At 39.1% G+C, this 23,164-nt stretch overlaps 1 long non-coding RNA gene across 1 annotated transcript; it reads left to right on the top strand.

Annotated features, from left to right (window-relative positions):
- The first annotated feature begins 1,101 nt into the window (after positions 1 to 1,101).
- LOC131682400 (uncharacterized) lies at positions 1,102 to 2,039 on the top strand. Its single transcript, XR_009304078.1, has 3 exons — positions 1,102 to 1,215; positions 1,508 to 1,729; positions 1,785 to 2,039. It is a non-coding gene; the product is annotated as an uncharacterized LOC131682400 (long non-coding RNA).
- The last annotated feature ends 21,125 nt before the right edge of the window (positions 2,040 to 23,164 follow it).

Here is a 23,164-nt window from a genome sequence, read left to right on the forward strand (position 1 = left end):
AAAACATGGCAGAAATAATGATTTTCATAAAATAGTCTTATGAAACTCATCACAATGTTTGAATGAATGCCATAAGTTTTTTTATGGATATTATTATGCATTTATATAAAAATTACAACATGGCTGACATTTTTCGAACGTTTTTAATAGAGTTAAAAAATTGACTGTCAAAATAAACCTTGAGAGGAAATTCGGGACAAAGAAACCGCCAAGTGTAAATCCCACCAGAAGATTTAAGAGAAAACTCTTTCATAAAACATTAAAATTCGTGCGTAATGAATTGAATAACGGTTCGTCGGTATTTCCCGGAAAACTGGATTTAGGCAGTGAGATTTACTACTGAATGATAATGATTGTTACTTCTCAAATGAACTTTGATAATTATAAAATATGCGTCAGACACTTATTATATGCACAATTTATTTCAAAGCTCAAATCAATGATAATCGGATTGCTTCTTCAAAAATCATAACCATGTAAACTGATTCAATACACTGAGTAATTTACTGAATAACATAATAAACAATAATTTAAAATTTTGTTTCAATTTCACAAAAAAATCTCTGTTATTTTGCTTCGGAAAGCGGCAACCAAAAAGTTCTGGCCGAAAACTATTAGCTACTAGTTGGCCTTCTGTGCCAGTACTGAATTCATAAGATGCAATTATGAACTTTTCACAAAATGCATCGTGATGTTTAAGAAAAATAAAATATAATTTCATAAAATCAATAACATATCTCATACGGGCTTTATAAGAAAAACTTATGCAATTCTTTAACGCATATATTGGACCGGAGTCATAAGACTGTCTTATGGAATACATCATTTGGACTTCCGTGGAGTGCATGAATGAAGATAACCCTCTCAGAAATCGGCTCAAAGCGTTACTGCCTTTATGCATTAGTTGGACGGTAACGGTGATGCTTGAATCGTCGATTCGAGCGCGGCGAGCGGATTCGGGCAGTATTCGTGCATCTTTTTATCTCGTTCGTTTCGTTTATTTATTTTTTCTGACTTCAACTGCGCGACTTTGAAAAAGCGGTTATGTTTTCGTCGTGCGGGTCATTTTATCGGATGCGGAATTATATTCGACGCGGTTATTATTATTATATTTTCGACAACCAGCTCATGATGTGGAGAAAAGTAACTGGAGGAGATATCTTAGCCGTAGGATTAAAAGAGAGACGCTTCAAAATGCCTAACTTTACTACGTAGGTAAGCAAGAATTAATTGAACCGATCAAACGGATACCCCGGCAAAGAAAACCGCTGGTTTGGGATTAGGAAAATTGTATATTGATAAATCTAACAATTGCCATTTTCAATAGCTATGCACCGATTCGGTGAAGTGCGGTTTTGCACTTTCCAGCAGAAGTGTTTATGAAACAACTCAGTGTTGTCACTTCTGCTACAAAGTGCAAAGTCAGTACATGGAGCTACCCCGGTATCCTTCAATAGAAAAATCCAAATGGTTTTTTATTTTATGAAATCCTAAATTTTCTTTCTAGTGTACAGCAGTTCATATACATCACAGTGGCAAAGCCAAGATTGTGTGTTTATTATCTTCAGGAACAAGGACACCGGTTGCGAATTCCGCGTACCCACTATTGCTACCACTCTACGTCAATGCATACAGTATGCAGATGAAATGAATTAATGTTTTATATCTGCCCAGTGCCCATTGGAAACAACTAGAACGCCTCATTCGCAGCGAATCGTACTACTTGAAGGTAATTATTTGTATTTTCAGTGAATACGCCCTTACATGTATTGTTTTATTTGCAGAGAGTGTTTAGATCCCAAAACCATTCACAAAGCAACCCGGTATATGGTAATGTTAACCATCAAAGAAGGAAACTTACGAGTGAATCAATTGCTGGTCGAAAAATGTTTATAAAATAGACACCCTGACAAGTTGTGCTAAGCACACAGGCTACAGAATGCCCACCTTTTTGACCGTAATGCTGTTGAAGAAGTCGAAAGCTGATGCGACTACTAAAACAAGAAACGAAATCACAACGGAATTCAGAAGACTACAAATATCAAGTGAGTTGAAAATGTGAATGAATATTTTTACGCGAATGAATTTATTTTCACTAACTTGTATAATACAGCAAAAACACTAAGGGCCGATTTCTTCACCCTCGCTTAGCGCTTAAGCAAGGTTTAAACGTACTGGTGAGCCTGGTTTAAAAGTTAAGCGAGGGTGAAGAAATCGGCCCTAAGACTAATTGCATACTCAACTGCAAATCTAAAACACTATCACAGTTGAACTGCACTAGCACATTCAGACTGCACTTGCACAACTGAACGATGTCAGAATTGCATTTAATTGCATACTCGTGCACTGCACCAAAGCACTTTCACCTAGGCTGCGCTTGCACAATCAACTATTACCACGCAAATATCTTGGCATACAGATTGCATTTGTACACCTACACTCATAATGTTTATTTATCCTCAAGTACAAACTGTACTTGAACGCCTATACACTTAAACTCAGATTGCAGTTGCACACTCGAACAATTTCACACAAAGACTGAAATTGTGTACACAGATTGTAGTTGTACATTCAAATATTAGTATTCTAGAGCTGCAATTGTCACGTTCATACTGTACATGCACACTCAACCACTTTCACACACACAGACTGCATTCGAACATCCATGCATATAGCATATACATACATAGAAACAGTTCGACTGCAATCAAATTGTACTTGCATATTCAATAGATATTTACACGTGCAAATTCCGATTGCACTTATGAACTTATGAGCACTGTCATATACAGACAGCTTTTGCATAGTCAGAGATGTTGTTTGATGTAAAATTTATCGATCGTATATTAGTTTTTACCTGGTGCTAATAATGGCTTTTTGGTTTTTAACAGTGCACTACACCGGTGTAGTCGGTGCTACACTCACTCAAACTTGGGTGTAATCAGTCTATCTCTTTTTTGCACTACACCGGTGTAGCATCAAGAAAAAACGAAAACGGTGGACTAATAACCCCCAAGTTGTAGTGAGTGTAGCACCGCACAGTGATTAGAATTTAAAAAACCTGTTTTAATCCACCTAGTAGTGCTATTGTACCTTTCTAATTTGTCCAAATTATGACTCCATGACTGGTTATGTTGAATATAATTGTGGAAATGTCTATTACATTCTTAGTACATCTTGCACCTATATACAATGGGTCGCTAATCACAAACTTGATGAGCTACGTGTCGATGCTGAAACACTTGAAACGAAAAAATAGATCATACTTAGCTTAATCAGCATTATTTCAATTGCAATTGCTTATTGCTAACTTATTTTGGAATGCGATAATGGGTGTGTGAGGAGAATGAAAAACTCACAATCTACAGTCACCACCCCCAGCATAATTAGGTATGCCTGGTGGGTGAAAGCGATGAAATGAGTTATGAGTCTGTAGGAGATGGGATGGGGTGGTAGTCTGAGGGTGATGTGATGGAGAGGGATGTAAGGGGGATTAGAAAGGGAGGGGTGCGGCTGAGAGAGAGAAAATGGTGGCGCGATATGCGGGGGAGCAGCACACAGCCACACACCTCTGTTATAATCCAGAATACCTACAATCGGGTCTTCTATTACTAGAATGACTGGGGCACATAGCTTATGGAATTTTGACTAATTGGGGCTGTGGCCGAATATTTCGTCTGCGTCAATATTTAGCGCCACACTTTCTTCGGAAAAGTTATTGTGCCTACTTAGACTTACAATTTAGAATAATTAGATATCCAATTAGTTGAGAACTATGCCACTAGGGTGCTTTAAAAGAGTAAATAAAGCGAACTTCTCGTCGTCAATGTGATTATCATTGAATCGAATGAACATAAAATATATCGAAGCATTGATTATTTTGAAAGGTGATGTCTCAGGAAAATTTGTCCAGAATGTCAAGAGCTTCTGGATGGTGGAAATAATAACTCGGAATCGTCCCACCAGACAGCGCTAGTGCGAATGCAAATGTTCAACTAATGTTAAAATCATTCTTTATACCAATAACAAGGTTATTAAGAGGGGCCCTGTCTTCAGTAAAGTTGCTCGAGAAATCAAAGACTATCAGGTGGTGTCAGATTTGGTTGGGATACTCTTACTATGTGATGCTAGTGAGCGTACTACCGTACAGCACATTATAGAATATAATACATCTCAAAAGTCTAATAACTTAGAAAGATGGTGTTTCCAGCAAAGTTCTAGAGGAGGTCAAGGGCTTCGCGATTATGGACATTAAAATTGAAATATATCCGCCAGGCGGCGCAACTGAGCATGTATTATTTTTCAAATTCTATAGCTCGATATTATGATAATTTAGAAGTGTGGTGTCTTCGGCAATGTTCATCAGCGGGTAGAGTGCTCCTGACGGTGAATAGATAATTTTAGAATTCAGTCACTAGGCGGCGCTAGGGAGAATATAACTTCCAGTACATGTTAGGTGATGCTTTATCTCGAAAGCTTAATAATTTAGAAAAATGACGTATTTTTTGATAAGGGCTGTTCATAATGTAATTATTAAATTAGATATCACGCGCTAGGCGGCGCTAGTGTGCATACATTTTTGATCTTCATATAAAGAAAGGCTAGGCAATCACTCTAAAACTCGACTGTTCAACCGAGGCCCGGGGGGCCGAGTGTCATATACTAGTCGATTCAGTTTGTCGAGATAGGAAAATGTCTGTGTGTATGTATGTGTTGGTGTCATTTAAACTTACTCAATTTTCTCAGAGATGGATGAACCGATTTACACACAAACTTAGAATTATCTGAAAGGTATACTGCCGTGATACGCATAACAGTCCCACCTGCATAGGAAACCCATAGCAAATGGGACTGTTATGCAGATCACGGCAGTATAACGCTCCCATAAGCTGCTAATGAATTCTTAGTTGATCCGACTTCCGGTTTCGGAGTTACGGGTTGAAGAGTGCGGTCACACAGCAAATTTCCATATAAACTGGTACCATCATGATGTCCAAATGATGTAATAAATACTAAAATGGGTGCAACATTACTTGGATTTTCGGGTATAGATCACAAATGATCAATCAAATTAGCTTTGACCATATTGGCCACTTATGACGGTATGACGGTTCATGATGCCCCCGGGAAACGCGCCAAGTTCCTAAGCTAATATCACAGCTATTCCCCAGCGAATTATTGGCCGATTTTTGCAAATTTGATTTCAAATGAAAAATGCAATAATCCCATTGATTGAATTTCACTCGGTTCTGACTATTGGTTCCAGAGTTACAGGTTGGTTAGTGAGGCCATATAAACCATTACAATCGTAATACCTCATAGACTAAAAACCTATTGAAGTGGTCACCAAAGTACTTCGATTCCCAGGTCTAGATCACTGATTGCCAATCAAATATTTTTTGAATCTATTGTCCACTATCGACAATTCTGGAAGTCCCGGGTACCGGGCATATTCCACAATTAAAGTCCCATCGATTCTTCAGTGATGACTGAACCGATTTTCTCAAATGGACGGTATAATATGCAGTTGAGTGTTGCATCGACACCACCCATCCTCCCTTTCACCCATACACCTCCCCTTCATCACTCCCTCCCCCCTTGGACCACCCTCGCATCCGCATTCGCTTCATCCACACCGCATACTGAAATAAGATAAAGGATTTCTGACGCATCCTCCCTTCAATTCCAAACCCATTCCCCAGCATTTCAAAATATGATCACATGAAGATAACATTGCACTCATGCTGATTAAACTAATTAAATATTATACTTTTTTGTTTAAAGTATGTCAGCGTCGACTTTCGTGGTAGTCGTAGGATACATGCTAAGTATAATAGGAATGTAATAGACATTTACACGATATTATATTGAACGTAATCAGCTATTAAATCATAGTTTGGGTAAATGAGAAAGGCACATTTGCACCACTAGATGGATTAAAGCCTAGAGGTGCAACACACTGTTCAATGTTGTCTTCATGTTTACATATCTCGACAAACACATGATTACGGCCTAAAAGCCAACTGTCAAAATTCACTTTGAATGGAAATTCCGGACAAACCGTTACGCGCCAATCACAGATGTTGGTAGTAAACGAAAGAGAAAAGTTTTCTCTTTCATAAACTGTTGTGAACTGTGTTCGACTAGTAACGGTTTGTCAGGAATTTCCATTCAAAGTGGATTTTGATAGTTGGCTTTTAGGCCGTAATCATATGTTTGTCGAGATATTTTGAAATGCGTTGGGGGGAGGAGGATGCGTGGGGAATAACCAAACTTATTTTGGTATATGAAATGGATGAAGGGAATGCGGGTGTGAGGTTGGTCTGAGTGAAAGGGGTGAGAGTGGGTGGAGCGGGTGTGAGAGAAAGGAAGGGGAGGGGTGGATTGGAGTGCAACACTCAACTGCATATGATACCTTCCGTTTGAAACAAGATTATTGAAAATTTATCCAGTTATCACCGAACTGGCCTTAGTTCTGGAATAGTCCCGGAACCCGGGACTTCCGAAACTACGGATAGTGGACAATATATCCCAAGAATGTTTGATTCGCCGTCTGTGATCTAGGCCTGCGAATCGAAGTAATTTGATGTTCATTTCAATAGGTTTTTAACCTATGAGGTATTACGATTGTACCGGTTTGTATGAGAAATTCCTTTGTGGTTGCAATAACCAAACTGTAACTCTGGAACCTAAAGTCAGAACTGAATGAAATTCAGCAGTCAATGGAAGTATTATATCTTTAATTTGAAATAAAGTTTGTAAAAATCGGTTAATAGTTCGCTGGAAAATAGATGAAATTAGCCTAGGAATTTTATGAGTTCCCCGAGGGCATCAAGAACCATTATAGGTGACCAATGCGGTCAAAGCTTCTTATTTAGACCCGCAAATCCAAGTAATGTTGAAACTATTTGAATATGTATTACATCATTCGGATATCATAGTGTTATCAGTTGATAAGGGAATTTGCTGTGTGACCGCACTCTTCAGCTCGAAACTCTAGAACCGGAAGTCGGATGAACTAAAAATTCATTAGCAGTTTATAGGAGCGTCATACTGCCGCTATACGCATAACTGTCTTATGTGCTATGGGATTCCCCATACACATGGGACAATTATGCGTATAGCGGCAATATACCATTCATTTGAAACTGAATCGTATATGACACTCGGTCCTTCAGGCCTCGTTTGGAAAGTCGATTTTTGGAATGATTGCATAACCTTTCTTTATATAAGAAAAGCAAAAAGTGTAAAAGTGTCTTCGGCAAAGTTGATGCTTGGTATCTAGGCCTTCATGTGGTTACAGAAAAGTACTTCGAAGCTCGGCCGCCAAGACGACGCTTCACTTAACGTTTTAATGAGGTAAGATAGAAGGATGGTGTCCTCAAAAAAGTTTTAGGCAATGCTATTCTGCGCAACTCTCCCGAAAGTATTAACAATACAGGTCTGAAAAATAATTTTAATAGTTGATTTTTATCCATAACTCACTTAGCTACAGTGCAGTATATCTTTATTCTACAGGTTTCCTCCGTAAGTTCTAGAGAATAATTTACTGTTCCATTTATTCCACTTGAACCCAAAGTAAGTTGAAAAAAGCTTATATTCTAAAAAAATTATAAATATAGACGAAAACCAGATATTTTTTTCTTCTAGCTCCATCCCGCCCAATTTTTGTTTGCAGTAGCATCTTTGGGCTTGCTTGTTCTCCTAAAACCGAGCCAAACAGCCATGGGCTTAGGTCAGTTCGACGATTCCGGTGTAGCAGGGCGTCCAGTTCGCGAGGGCCCTGATGACCCGCGACTGGTGGTGTCTCGTCGCGGTCTACTCAATCTAGACCCCGGCGGTGAAATTCCTACCAACATGAAATCGTCCATTGTGGCTTTTGTGTCGCAATGTGGTTGAACGGTGTATTATTCGAAACCAATGAATATCAGGCATATAGTGGTACTGAAATACATTTTTTGTATGACTTGGGCTTTATTTAATTATATGAGTTTATTGCAATAAACAGTAATGGAAGTTAGTAAGTCTAGTACTTCTTGTGGATATTCTAATTTATCGCTCACGCCTCAAAGTGGAAATTTATAGGTTTAGAAGATACCATTAATTCAATTTATTTACTTTAATGTACGTGATGATTTCCTCGAGTGATCCTTTCTATATCTTCAATCTTCTTTATTCGAAGCCTCTTGGCGCAAAACAGCGCAAGACACCGCTATGATCTTCTGAAAGAAGATGAAATTTCCTAGAATAAATATGCAACCAATGGTGTTCTTCTCCGATTTTTCCTACCTTAATTATAATGAATATTCAAGATTATAGGTTAAGACAGCATTCTTTAGGGAGCATTCATAAATTACGTAACGCAAAAACTACCCTAAATTGACTCTTAATGTAACAAATTGTCACACATTTCTCAATCATCCTACCCTATTACGTAACAAATTACTTAAAAATTTATTTTTCTTCAGTAAAAACATGTTACGTAACGTTCTAGCTTACTCCCCTTCCCCATATGCTACAATATGTCACAATTTGTCGTAATCCCTTACCCTCCGCTCTAAAAGCATTACATATTTTTTTACTGATCCCTTTATCATAAAATGCTAACATTTCCATGCATGAATTTTAAAGATATTGGGAATTAACTTATGATATGTTCTAAATTCAATTATGACTTACGAGTGTCAAATCAGTTAGAAACCTAAAAATACCTCATTTCTTATCAGATATTTACATCCAAAAAATACTTAGATCTTCAAATACCAAATGTGTCCCTTCTCCCCACATTTTCTGCACATATCAGATCTGTCCGGGCCTCTACAGTTTCTTGCCTGATGGCCGAAACCCAGGCACCTGGAATACCTCTTCATTTGTTTAGTGGCTATAGGGATCAATCGCAATGAGCACACCGACCACCCGATTTTGATCTTACCGGTCGACATAAGCTTGTTGGCTGCGGTTGGCGATAAGCGTATCACTGCTGTCTGTAGGCCACTGTACGCCTTCCTCAATCTTATTGATATCTGCTCCGTCTCCAGGTTTCCTTGCTCTATTAGCGCGCTTCTCACTTCGTCTTCCGTTGTGATCTCGTCCAGATTCCTGCACTCGACCACTGCTTCCTGAACTAATGCTCTCACATTCGCTTCTCCTCCCACCGCTTCTGCCACTAGTTCCCGGTAGGCCGCGCTCTTGATCAATGGATCTTTCTTCAGCACGAACAGCATTTCGCCTTTCTGAGTACGCCTGGTTCTTATAACGTACTTCCCCAGCTCCTTCAACTTGGGATCCTCTCTCACACTTTTGAGGATCGCAGCGTACGTCACGGCTTCGTTTACTTTGACGACTAGAGCGTCTCCCCTCTGCTTCTGCTGGCGTGGCCGAAGGTCTTCTTTCTTCTTTTTCTTCTTTTCCTCCTTCTCTTTCTGTTTTTCCTTCTCTCTTCTGCGGTTTCTACGGTTCGCCGTTCACTCTGCGATTGTCGGCTTTTTCGCTGTCTTTCACTGACCTTCCAGGATTTCTTCGGTTCCTCCTCCTCTCCTGGCGTTTCCCTTATTCTTTTCACAGAACGAGAATACTGGTCACCCTTCGGTGTCTCATAGGCTTCTGCTTCTTCTATCGATGTGGACTTCAGGGCCTTTTCGGCGTTTTCAGCTCGCTCTAGTAACGCCATATGTTCGCATTCGGCTGCTGCTACGGCGGATTTGATGGTAATCGCTAGATCCTTGATCTGTCCGTGAACATTGCCCTTTCTTCTCACGAATTCGTAGAGTTCTTCAATTTTTTGCCTCAACTTCGTCATTTTAGGTAACCCAGACTGCTGGTCTTCTTGGGTAACGCTTGGTTTCGGTGTGCGCACCTGAAATCCTAGCTTTCGTTGGCGTCCAGTTGGTTTGTCGATGCTCGTGCTCTGTATGGACACGCTAGGCTGCTCTCGCTGTTGCTGCTGTTGCGGTTGCACTTGCTGTTGCAATTGTTCGTTATGCTGGGTCGGTGACCTCGCTAGCCCACCATTGGCGAACGGGTTCACCACAGTTGCTCCGTTAGAATTTTTCTTGTTTTTGTCTTCTTGCATGCTTTTTGGGTCCCAACTCCAAGCCGCTATCTACGCCCGAAATAAGTAGTCGCCTCACACGATCCCATGGTTACCTTACTAGGGTAGTGGAATGGCGTGGCTGTCGGTCCGTAGATAATTTCGATGAAATCCTTATTCACATCCGTGTTCTGCCGCCAGTATGCTGTAATTAGGATCCCGTTGGGTAAGGGTAAGGGTGCTTTATGCTAAAGTCTTGGATAAAACCTTAGTGGAATCGGCACCGATTATACCCCATTTGGCATAAAGTCATTTGGCATAAGGTCGTTTGGCATAAGGTCATTAGGCATAAAAGTCATTTGGCATAAAGTCATTTGGCATAACGGTCATTTGGCATAAAGGCCATTTGGCATAATAGTTATTTGGCATAATCACTGCACTGAAACGAATACTTTAGACTCTTCAGAATTTTCTTTTTTTATCGGTATTGTACATCAATGTGTCAAATGGACGTGAAACCCCAATGAGGTATATATAGGTGTGGCAGAACCCACGGTTTGCTAGTATTGGCACCCAAAAATATGTAAACAATCCAGAAGCACAACGGGTCGACGTCATAGTGTTTACACGATTCAATGGGAGCGGAACGAACGGTATGACGAAAGCAAGTCGATTTATTCTGTGATCACTCACACCACTCATGTAAGATTCATCTTACGAATACCAAAGTGCTCTCTTTGCCATACTTGTAATTACGACATTGGTCAAACCCGACTACTCAGTGAGTGATACTCTGATGACTCGCTACCGCTATCTGGCTTCGACGGGTTCAGAGATGAAGAAGTGGTCATATTTGATGAACTCAAACACACTAACGGCCAACAAACTGTATGCATACCGTCATCGGGGGTTACTTTACGCCACGGGGCTACTTTACGCCAAAATTAAAGAATGATACTTGAGCTTCTAGTTCAAATTAAAAGTAAAATATAGTATTATTCGCTGGTTCAACACAAACGTAAAAAAGGATATAGATTTTAAAAACTGCTTGCAAGTAATCGTAGTAGGTGATGAGACTGAAATATAAAATATACGCAAAAAGCATTGCAACTTAAATTCTCTTGGGAAAGTGTGATATACTAATCAAATTATTAGATAAGAGGATACAGATTACGTGAAATTAACCTGGCAATGTAATGCAATTATTTGTATTTATCTAAAATTGGGGCTACTTTACGCCAAGCTTTACATAAGTCTGCACAATCTGTATATTTGATCTAAAATTTATTCTTATTTTGGGATTTGATTCTAATTCAAAGCAGATCTTCATTAGCGTACTAGTTTGACTGTTTTGAAATTGATAATTTTCAAGTGTGTAAATGCAATGGTGCAAACATATAAAAACGCTTTCGTTTCTAGACGTATTTAAAGTATGTGTTTTGAAGCAATTTGTTGTGGAATGACAGAAAAATTAGCGGAAATAGTTCTGCACTGAGGCGAATGACCTTATGGTTAAAACCTTGCTAAACAAAAAGGTCCTCAGTACATTTGAAATTGATATCTCATTAAAGTTGGTTGAACTGACCTGACCATTAAATATAACAGTACCATACGCGTTTCTGTTGGGAAAGCCTTTGCACTGCGGAACACAATTAAAGCTACCTTTAAAAAAAATACTAAAACAAGGTTGTCTAGGTAGGTTGGTAGTCTCAATAAAAAAGTACATCATGAAGATTGTTTTTTCTCGGCATGTTGTTTTTCATTGTAGGACTTATTGACTCTCCAAAAAAAGGTTATTGGATGCATGGTACGCAGTTCTTGAACATACTATTTTATGTTTTACGAGCACAATATTCATTTGCATTCACTCATAGATAACGAGCATAATCCATAACAATAAATCAAGAACATAATTTTGAAAAAACTCTTTTTGGCGTAATGTAGCCCCCCTGTGGGAGCGACTTTACACCAATTTTTAGTTCTTTATATTTCATGTTCAATCTTGATTTTCCAAAAGTTCTTTTCACTGACTTTTGAGGTAGCTCTACCATATGTAAAACATCAAAAAGTTTCAAATTTGAAGTTGCGTGATCGTAGTTCTTGTGTGTAATGTACAAAACGTTCTATTTTTGGCGTAAAGTAACCCCCGATGACGGTATCCAATCAGCATATAACATTTACAATACTACCGTATTATCATCATGTCTAATTTGTCCTCACGCATTTCGTTAATAGGTTAATTGCAGGTACACATAAACACGCAAAATTCCCCTCATACGCGCTCATACATCCATACATACACACATAAATGCTTGTCAGATGACTAGGTCCAGTGCATTCACTCGTAAAATCTATCATTTCGGTAGCTGGTCGCATCTGGTGAATGCATGTAACCTGGAAGCCCCAGACACTACTGGACTCGACGGGACCTAGTGACGGAGGATAGTGGCCCCAAAAAAAAATTAGGTATCCAACATTCCACTGGTAGTTGCTGCATTTCCGAACAGGAGGGTACGTGGGGGAAGGGGGGGGGGGGGGTGTTGACGTTGAAAAATTATAGTGCCACTTGACCATACAACATTTAGATCCTGGTCTGAACTGTGTCACATGATATAACTTGACAATCTACCGCCTTTATATCCGCTACGCCAGTTGGATGGGAAACAATCATATTGGTGCTGTTGTAAGGTGTACGAAAGTTTCCACACTGAAGACAGGTATCAACGACTCCCTTTAGCATCATCAAAAGAACAAAAATAATTGCCATACCCATCTATTCACTTTTTTCAGATTTCTTCGCAAGCTTGTAACTATTCCCATTAACTAAAACGCTTTATGGAATATGAAATATATCTAGATCCATTGCGATAAAAACCTTGAATGATGGTGGTATATTTCCAGTTTTTCACATAAATAGCCCCAAACCTATCAACAATAAACATTGACGTTCCAGCTCGCTTCACTCAAACCAAATTCCAAAAATGAAATGCAGTGCCATTGCATCATGAAGAAAAAAAAACAAAATCAGGATGTATTCTAACAGCAGAGAAACCAATATCAGGATTAGTGTACTTCTAGGATCATTGTAGCGAATGAAGACACCCAACTATTTAAAAGATGTCTGGAAGAAATCCGCGGATTTTCACCGACGACGACGCAAATGCTCTTTTAATATCTTTTTCGTATTCAATGTAATTGACGGTGTTGCACAAACATAGATGTATCGTCTGCTGAATAATCGTTACGATCAATGACTATATCGGAGCGATATTTGCCGACTAGTGAGAGCTTAAAGTTGAACTCTTGCAGTCAAAGCAATATTCCCTCTCTTAGGTTGACGGGTTTGACGGTATTGCAAACATCTTCAAGCATATTTGAGCAGACACCTGCTTTAGGATGGTTATTGCATTGCGCCTCGATAGTGGTGCATCCAGGAGACCGAGAGGGCTTATGGGCCTTTTTTATGTTTTGTGTTTTTCACACTCTGCACCAGCCCAAACTAACAGTCAACTAAGAGCCTGTGCACACTGGCGTGGCCGATTGGCGGGTCGCCGTGAATTGACTTTTTCTGTTGGCTGTGTTTGCAGACATTGTTCAACAGCTTAACGGCAGTCTTTGTGAGCACGGCTCGCAGTGGAAGTCATTGTGTGTCGATTTGTCGGTCGACCTCGGCAACGTGCACGTGCATTAAAAAAATAACAGTAGAACCCTATTAGTTGTGTTGTATTGTAATAATTGTAGTTTTTGGTACTAGTATACAATTGTGTGCTAGCCGTGTGTCTATCTGTGTATGTGGGCGTCTGAGTATTTGTGACATGTGGACCAGGGAATGAATGCAGAACTGGCTTATATGATGGAATAGTGGGTGATCCTTCTTGGGATTCGTTGGTCACTTTTTACTGATGTTCAATTCGTGCATTCGATTCGATTCATTCGGATTGGATAAATGAAGGTACGATTGATTTACCGACGCACGTCAATCATCCATTCCCATCCAGCATAGCATGAGCAACTTCTAACGGAATTAATTGTCGTTAATGGTAAATATATATCATTTTCTGACATTTGGACGATTCCAAGTAGTTTTATTGCATGGTACATGTGTTGTTCAATTAATATTCAATAACAGTACTAACTCTACTCTTTATTTTATTTTATTTATTTTTGGTCTCATGCGTCATATTCCTCTGATGACTTCTCCGAGATAATTTAACATAAAAGGGCAACATTGCTGTCAACAATGACCATTCGCTGCCATCAGACGTCGCCAGGTTTTAGAAAAAATGAGATGTACTTTCATACTCAATTGAATCAGATAAGTAGGAACGAACAACAAACTGTAAGTAGCATATTACACATGTCTTATTTTAACATCATGCATATTTGTATTAACATATTATTTACAGGTAACAACACATATCTCAACATGCAACACTTCCCATACACACGTAAACATTCACACACGCAAATATACAAATGCTCGACAGGTGACTGGGCCAAGTGCATTCACTCGTAGGATCTATCATTTCGATGATCGCCTCGATTCTACGAAACCAGTGCACAGTTAAGCTGACATAAGCTAGTCTCGTCTGGTGAATGCATGTAACCTGGAAGCCCCAGACACGACAGGACGAGACGGACAGATGACGGACTGGACTCGACGGGGCCTAGTTCAGAGTTTTAGGCATTCTTCAATGCACGGCTAGCGAGCTCAAAAAAAACATCTTGCAGTCAAAGCAATATTAGTGGATAGTTGTTGTATAGATGTTATATATTCCAAGACTAAAAATCAGAACTTCACCGCAAGAGTATTCACTACTGCGAATTAGACGACCATACTCTGTCCCACGATACCAATTGCTCTCATTATATAATACCAAATCTTATTGATAAGAATCACTGATACAGCCACGGCTCACAGAAAGGAGGCTTGCTATTCCGCGAATTGACAGTTTTCGGTGACGTCAGAGAAATCGTTGAGATAAACGGGTTTCTCGAAAGTTGTTAATTGACAATATTCGAGCTCTTACGGTGGGAAAAATAGTGTGCAATGGATTTTTGACGTAAATTACGCCATAATTACACTAGACACAGTGGATAATCAGTGCATCTATGTGATTATTAGCGTAAATCGGGAATTTGGATGCATGCCATAGAAAACATATCCCACCGTAATTTTCTGATCATAGCAAAGGTTTTGGACATCCGCATAGCTTCCTTGTGATTTACTAGGTGCCGTTAGCAGCAAACAATATTTGAATTTCATGTAATTGTTTTCGCCGACGATTTCTATGACGCGCTCTCGTCAATTGTTTACACTCTAACGAGCTAGCCTAGTATATGTAAGCCGTGGATACAGCATTGCAATGACCACTTTTGCTGTTCGCCCAAGCAACCAAAAGTGAGTATAAGGGAGCTGCATAAGCTTCCCGTTTTAAGTAATTTTGCGATACGTTTTGTGTACTAATAGCGGCTTAAGCAGCTTTCAAGTTCCATTGAAGCTTAAGCAGCTTGAAAGTTCGCTAAGAACTTTATGTGAACTTTAAAGTGTGCTTTTTAAGTATTATCCGAACTTCTGGTTGCTTGGGCGGTCTCTAATACAGCACATTCACACTTATACACATGTATCTACGGCAGTTGTAGTCTTAGGTTGTACTCATACACTTTATCGCTCTAACTACACTTGCACATATCTACAGCCATACTCAGGTTGCTCTTGCACATTCAAACTCTGCCACCTACACACTATAATTTCCTCAAACTGATAAATGGTCCAAACACCAGGGCATCGTAAATGCTAAAGAAATTACAAATTCCTATATTTGTTCACTTGAGCACTATCGCACACTGCACTTATGCATCCATACATTTTCATGTACATCACAGATTGCTCTATAGCACTCGCACTGCACGTGTACTCCAATCTCGGTCACACACAGATCGCCATTGCACATAAAAACACAGTCGCGTTTATCGATAATGGTTTAAAGAATCAAATTGATCTATTTCACCACAACATTCTAATGGTTTATGTTTTTATTTCAGATTCTTCGCATCGAACCATCCGCATTAACTAAAAATTCATATGAAATACGACATAGAACCCGGACCATTGGAATGAAAACCTAGAATTAGGTTGATAAGTATATTGCCAGTTAGCGATTATGAATAGGCTCAAATTCATCGACATTGAATATTGATGTATAACAGCTCTTCTTACTTGAACCAATTAAATTAAAATCCATTAATATTCAGGACCACTAGAACATGCTACTCTCGAAGTCTGAGCAATATTCAAAGAAGGCATAATGAACTTATTTTTGTTCGATTTAATGTCTGTGGTGTAAATCCCTCGGCATGATACTGTACCTTGATGTGGTCCGGGGGCTTTTCCACCAAAGCAGTATTACAGTGATTATATCACAGAAACTTGGGATACGATTAATTTCTTTTTAGTTAAGCTACATTGTGATCAATTTTAGTACTTAACTTGGCGACCTTTATTATCCACTGCCATGGTCAAATAATATACAATGTGGGTTTAGGGCCCAATTCTCTCTGCAGGCACCCTTCTTTTCTTGCTATATTTTCAATTAGATCCATGCTAACACTCACTAACACAAATTGCTTATTCTCTCATATACACTAACAATCTCTCATTCCAAACGTACAAACGTGGCCTAAGCGATAACACAAACCTGGTCACAAATACGAACGCCCGCGATCTCGCCAATATTCAAACACCCCGATTGATTAGGTGAACGTTTGAACCTAAGAACCTAAGCTCACGCAATCATGAATCGGTCACCTCCGGAAGTCTCCGCCCTTGATCCTAGCAGCCCAAATTCATGCCTTTAGTTGGACCAATAGAAATAAAACTAGACAAGACGTCCACGCGCGATCATTGAAGAATACGCGAACATGCGAATGGCCACACGATTATAAAAAATAATGTGTCCACGAGAAGTTACATACACACTAGCACACGCGACAAAAACGTCCACATACAAACGCTCGAGTCCTTCGCGATCATCCACGCACGAACACACCCACGATCTCATAAAAAGTATAACACCCCGGTGATTAAGTGAATGGTTTAGCACTTATAAATTAACAATCCCGGTCTCGAGAGTGAACCTCCAAATGCCTGTGTTCACGCGATCATGAATCGGTTTCGTCCGGAATCCCCTATTCTCGGCCCTAGTAGCATAAGTCCAATGCTTTCAGGTGGACCAATCAAAAATATAATGCTCATATCCACTAAACTACATAAAATCGAATGTATACACACAAAGTCACATACACGCGACAAACAAATATAAAAATGCTTGAGCCCTTCGCGACCATCCACGCAACCTATACTCGCACTCTTCCAGACATTATAACATCCCGGTGATAATATGAACGTCTCAGCACTTGTAATCACTCAAACGCAGTCTCAAGCGTGAACCTACAGTCCCCCGCACTCGCGCATTCATGAATCGTTCACGTCCGGAAGTCTCTATCCTCAATCCCAAAAGTCTAGGTCCACGCCTTAATTGAATCAAATAACTCCACAGCTCCAGTAGGACAACTCTCGAAAAAAAATCGTAATATTATTAATACTCAATAACAATACTAACTCTTCTCTTTATTTTATTTTTATTTATTTTCGGTCGCGAATTTATATTACAATTTCAATCATCAACACACACCTACGCTCGCAATTTCGCCAACATTAAAACACCCCCTTACTTAAGTGAACTTTTCAGCACCTATAAATTTACAACCGCGGTCTCAAGCATTAACCCACCACTCGCGCGATCATAGACCAGCTACGTTCGGAATTTTCTACTCTCGACTCATGCCTTCAGTTGGACCAATCAAGAATGATGCATATTCACCAAACAACACGTTCCTCTACCATACACTAAAAATTAATTATCATATTCACGGTCCGCGCGCGATCGTTCAAGAATACACGTGAATATTCGAATGGCCACACGAATCTAAAATCGAATTTATGCACGCAAAGTTAGAGACACGCTAGCATTCAAATGCTCGAGCCTTTGGCGATCACACTATTACACAATTAGTAAACGTCCACGTTAACCCAGACAGATATGCACTCCTGGACTCGAACGCTAAAAACCACACCTTCCACGCATACACCACCCAGGACTGAACATTAGATTCATACACACAAAGCAACAAGTAATAATTGCAGGTATTCGTCTGGCAACCGGGGGAAGTACATCTCAAACGCAGAACTTATCATTTCAATGATGGCCTTGGATCTGCGTTGCCTGTGTTCAAGGCACCATAGCTTTGTCCGTCAGGTCAAGGATGTATGAAACCCGCTAGCCACCACCCTCGGCCCTAGCTGCCCATAAAGGGATAAAAAAAAAGATTTAATGTCTGTGGTGTAAATGGTGTGTTCCAAGACAGAACCGTACAGCAATAATTTATTGGTCTGAAAGCGCAGACATTCTTCGTATACATGAGGTTCCTCTATTGCAACTCAGTCTCTCAGACTGTGCAACAACTCGATATAGTTCCACCCGAGACAAGACATGCGAATAGCAAACAATGGAACGCCAGTCCATGTGAGGCAGAAAGAGTCCGCAGGTCCCGTCCCAGAGTTCCACCAGACAGTAAATGTTCCTTACACCTTCCGGAGGTTTTAACAAAATTGGTTAGGTCAGGTATGAAGAAAGGGCTTCTTGTCTAAAAATACAGGCAATCAGGTAGACTACGATCATCATTGTTTGCTAGTATTTCAGTTAACAACGTTTGTTGGAAACAAATTCTAGTTAACACAGCAGTTGAGATTACCAGCCTTATTCTGCATTACGACGGATCACATTTTCAAACGAATGTGGTTCGATAGAAGAAGGCTCCTGTTTGATTTTGTTGTAGTTATTGAGAATGCGAACCACATTCGTTCGAAAAAGCGATACGTCGTAATGCAGAATAAGACTGTACATCCGAGTAACAAAAGTACTGATTGAACCTATAAAGTCTAAACGACACGAAAGCAATTGTATTCAATGTTATTGAACTGCACTTCCATCTTCATATAAAAGATAGCCTTCCTATCTGATCGAGGCCGTTAAAAGTGCCTCTGGGATTTATCAAGCTCGACGTACTTTCAAATGTCCAGTAGGTAGTTCCCGCAGCTGGCACCCATAGGCTGTATTATATACAAGACCAAGAGAGTGGATATTTTTGTAGCAATCATTAATCACTAAATGCAGATAAAGAAATTTCAAGCATCATGTTGAAAGTCCAGCAAAATTTTGCAGTCATCTTGGATTGTATAATTGCTGCTACGATTGAAATTCAAATTCACCTATACTTTATCATCATAGGTTACTTTTCATGCAAAACCCAACACTAATTTTCATTTAATCAAATCCTTTTGTGTACACTCCTAATAATCTGTTCTTTTTCAGAATCCTGTTAAAATGTCGTGAACTATCATCCTTTTGAAATGTCCTGCACGGAATACTGCTCCAAATAGACCGCTAGAGATGGACCAAACCCTTGACCGAACCACAATTCTCAAACAACGAACGTCGAACGGCTCAATATATCCGAATGAATTACGGATGAAGAAATTTAGCACTAACACCAGCCGTAGCTTTAAGAACACAACATTTGCATGTATATTTAAATAATCTATTGAATTTGAAAAATTTAAGCTAGACTGAAATGTTAAAATTATTAAAATAAAGTGTTTTTGTGTTGTCTGTTAGACGGCTTAGGCCGATCAAAATAAAGAGTTTACAATTATTTGCTATCTTTAAAATATGTAAACAAACCATCATAACCTCAAATTTCCAAAAGCGGTGGTCCAACAAACGTCAATCGCTCCATACAAAAAACCGTCCAACGGTGGACCCTTATTGGTCCAATTTGTTGAACGAAACGATCGAGCTGTCACACTGCTCGACGTCCAAAAAAGTGTTGCAAAATCGCCTTTTGCAGGTCCTTCATTGAACGTTCGTTGGACGATTTTTTGGACGTTTGTTGGACCGTCGCCCAACAAATTGGACCAATGAAGGACTCTCGTTGGACGTTTTTTTCTTAGAGGGAAATGACTTCATTAGCCTGCCTATGGCATTCTAAAGCATTCAATGGCATCGTCTGAAGGCTGGTTCATATGCCGAGACCTATGAAATTCTCAGGTGCTTTTTCCTCAGTGTAATGCAACCTTGTACGAATCGCATGTTCTACGCGTCCAAGTTTAAAGAGGAACCCAAGAAGTTTTGTAAATTGCAAGCTGAAATCTAAATCGGTACCGTACTGTGTATTTGTACCAAACCGAAACAGTGCGTCTGCTTTGACGTTTTGTGAATTGTTCGCAAATCATTTTGCTTCCGTTTTCACCGTATCAACCAGACGCACACACAAGCGTCCACAATAGACTGCCCAGAAATTTAATTAATTTTTGAAAACCTAATCCGCCGACCTCTGAGTCGAATCCTAATCCCACCAAATTTGAAGCAAATCGGACAAGTCTAGCTACCGGACCAACGTGTCTGAAGTTTGGATGGGATTTTTCGACAATTTACATGGAAAAAACCCACTAGCTCGCATTTTCGCTGCTAGGTGGCACTGTATTTATCGTATTAACACTATAAGTGAAAATAAGATAGATAATTTAATTGTCTACAACTTTGTCGAAGACTGCTAGTCAATCCAGCTTTGTTAAAAGAAGTTATTAAACTTTAAGCTATTAAGTGATGTCTGAGTCAGTTTTGCATGGGTTCTAGCAGTGGATGGTTGTGTACCAGTACTCAATTTCCACGAACTATACATTTTTGTGAAATAATCGTTAGGTTTATCTAAATAGTATGTTGAGAAGAATCATTGTACATAATAAGGGTTATGTTTTGGTTAGAACATTTTAGTTCTACCTGTGACCGCATAGATGGCGCCAACACTAACTTTTCATAAAAGAGAGATAGAATATCAAAATGTTCAGAAGAATTATTGCAAAATGCCTGTTCTATAACTTTGCGAAGAACACAAAATTTCTATCTCTTTCCGTTGGAAAGTTAGTGTTGGCGCCCTCTATGCGATCACAGTTGGAACCAAAATTTTCTAACCTAAACATAACTCGTATTATTTACTATAATTCTTCAGAACATACTTTTGAGCTAAACCTAACAACACTGAGAACTGACATACAAGTAAAGTTTTCAACTTGCGTAAGAAATAAAACTGTCGCTTTGAAATGACAACAGCGAGTAGCAAATTGCCGCTGGTCGGCGCTTCTGTCGGCCAGCAATTGCTAGACGAAACTTGTGTGCAAACTTGGATACAATGGTGATTCACGCATGCGAACCTGTATGCGATGGCGATTTTCAACGTATTTTCATTTAAATGCTTACAAAGTTTTTTCGGGAAAGTTTGTTCTAACTTATATGTCTGTTCTCTGTGCTAACAATTATTTCACAAAAATGATTAGTTCGTGCTAATCGAGTACTGATACAAAACCAAGTGCTTTTAAGCCCCATGCAAAACTGACTCAGACATCACTTCGTTAAAAATTTAATAACTTCTTTTAACAAAGCCGGATTGACTAGCAGTCTTCGACAAAGTTGTAGACAATTAAATTATCTTTCTTATTTTCACTTACAGTGATAATACGATGCATACAGTGCCACCTAATAGCGAAAATGCGAGCTAGTTGGTTTTCTCCATATAAATTATCGAAAAATCCCATACAAATTTCAGAAACGTTGGTCCGGTAGCTAGACTTGTCCGATTTGCTTCAAATTTGGTGCAAGTACTCCTGATGGGACTAGAAATCGACTCAGGGGTGGGCCGACAGGGGTATTTTTTTCCTGTCACTCTAGTCCACAACCTACCCTATCCACTCGCATTGCAAATCATCGTGTGTACACGACTCGAACCTATCGCCGTTTTATACTCGTTCGTGTATGCAATGTTTCAAATCGCACATTCATAACTTTCTGTGTCACAGATTTATTTAACAATTTTCGGTCACAGACTCTTTTTCACTGATGACAGATTCTTAGCATTTTGGTGATAATTCTACAGATTTCTACAGAATTTTGGAAAAATTCCGATTTTTCAGATTTTTTGAAAATTTCACAGATTTTTTCTGTTTTAGATGGCACAGATAACAAACAGTTTTTTTTTGACTGAAACACAGATTTTAATGTGGCATCTCTGACTGCCAGTACAACTTGCACCTGTTTTCTTGCTGTGTGCAAAGTTTTTCATGCGTTCTATACACTGCTATGCGAGTTGAAACTTTGCATACCTGAACGAGTGTGTGCAAATGCGATGTGTTCACATTTGCACACACTCGCACCTAAGTGACTCAATCAGATACGTGAGGTTTATACCAAATTTGTTGTCTTGAGTGAGCATTGCCTAACAAGCAGCTTATGATAAAACGCTCGACAATTGGAGTTTTATATATTCTAATGTGAGCAAACACCAGTATATTTTCATTTGAATAGATTGAAAATACTACGGAAAATGTCAAGAATTACATTTCAAATAAAGTATAATTATGGTTTTTTGATGTTAAATCGCACTACAAATAATTGGTATCTTTACGCAGAAAATATATGTAGGGGGCGTTACATGGTTGGGCTGGATGTTTTGCGAATTAACTGTCAGATCAGTAGCAAATCTTTAAAAGTTTACGTAATTGTTGCATTTTTTAAGAAAATTTGCCTTAGTTGTATAAAAAAATGAAAGTGAAGTGGAAGAAAACTAATTTCCTTCAAGATGGTAATAGATTTATTATGCAAAACAGGGAAAATATAGCATATTTTTAAATTTTTCGGTCTGAACCGGTATAAAACCACTTTGTACAAAGTTGTGTCTATTCGAAATGAGAGCTCTTTCTTGCCAAAAGTGAACTTATACTGGTTACGCTTTAATTGGTTGTTTAAATATTCTTAACTCGGGCGGTTGTGCACCATAACCTAGAAGCACAATATACACATTTTCGAAGATTTCTTATATTTAACTTGAGTGTATCTACTAAAAACTATTACCATTAGCTTCGAAATTGTTTTTCTTCCCCTCTGAGTCTATTATTTACTACAATTGATGACTATTTACGGATAAACATTAAAAAATTACGTCAAATTACTTATCGTAGAT

The sequence above is a fragment of the Topomyia yanbarensis genome, chromosome 2 (assembly GCF_030247195.1).
Source record: "Topomyia yanbarensis strain Yona2022 chromosome 2, ASM3024719v1, whole genome shotgun sequence".
In the NCBI taxonomy this organism is placed as follows: domain Eukaryota; kingdom Metazoa; phylum Arthropoda; class Insecta; order Diptera; family Culicidae; genus Topomyia; species Topomyia yanbarensis.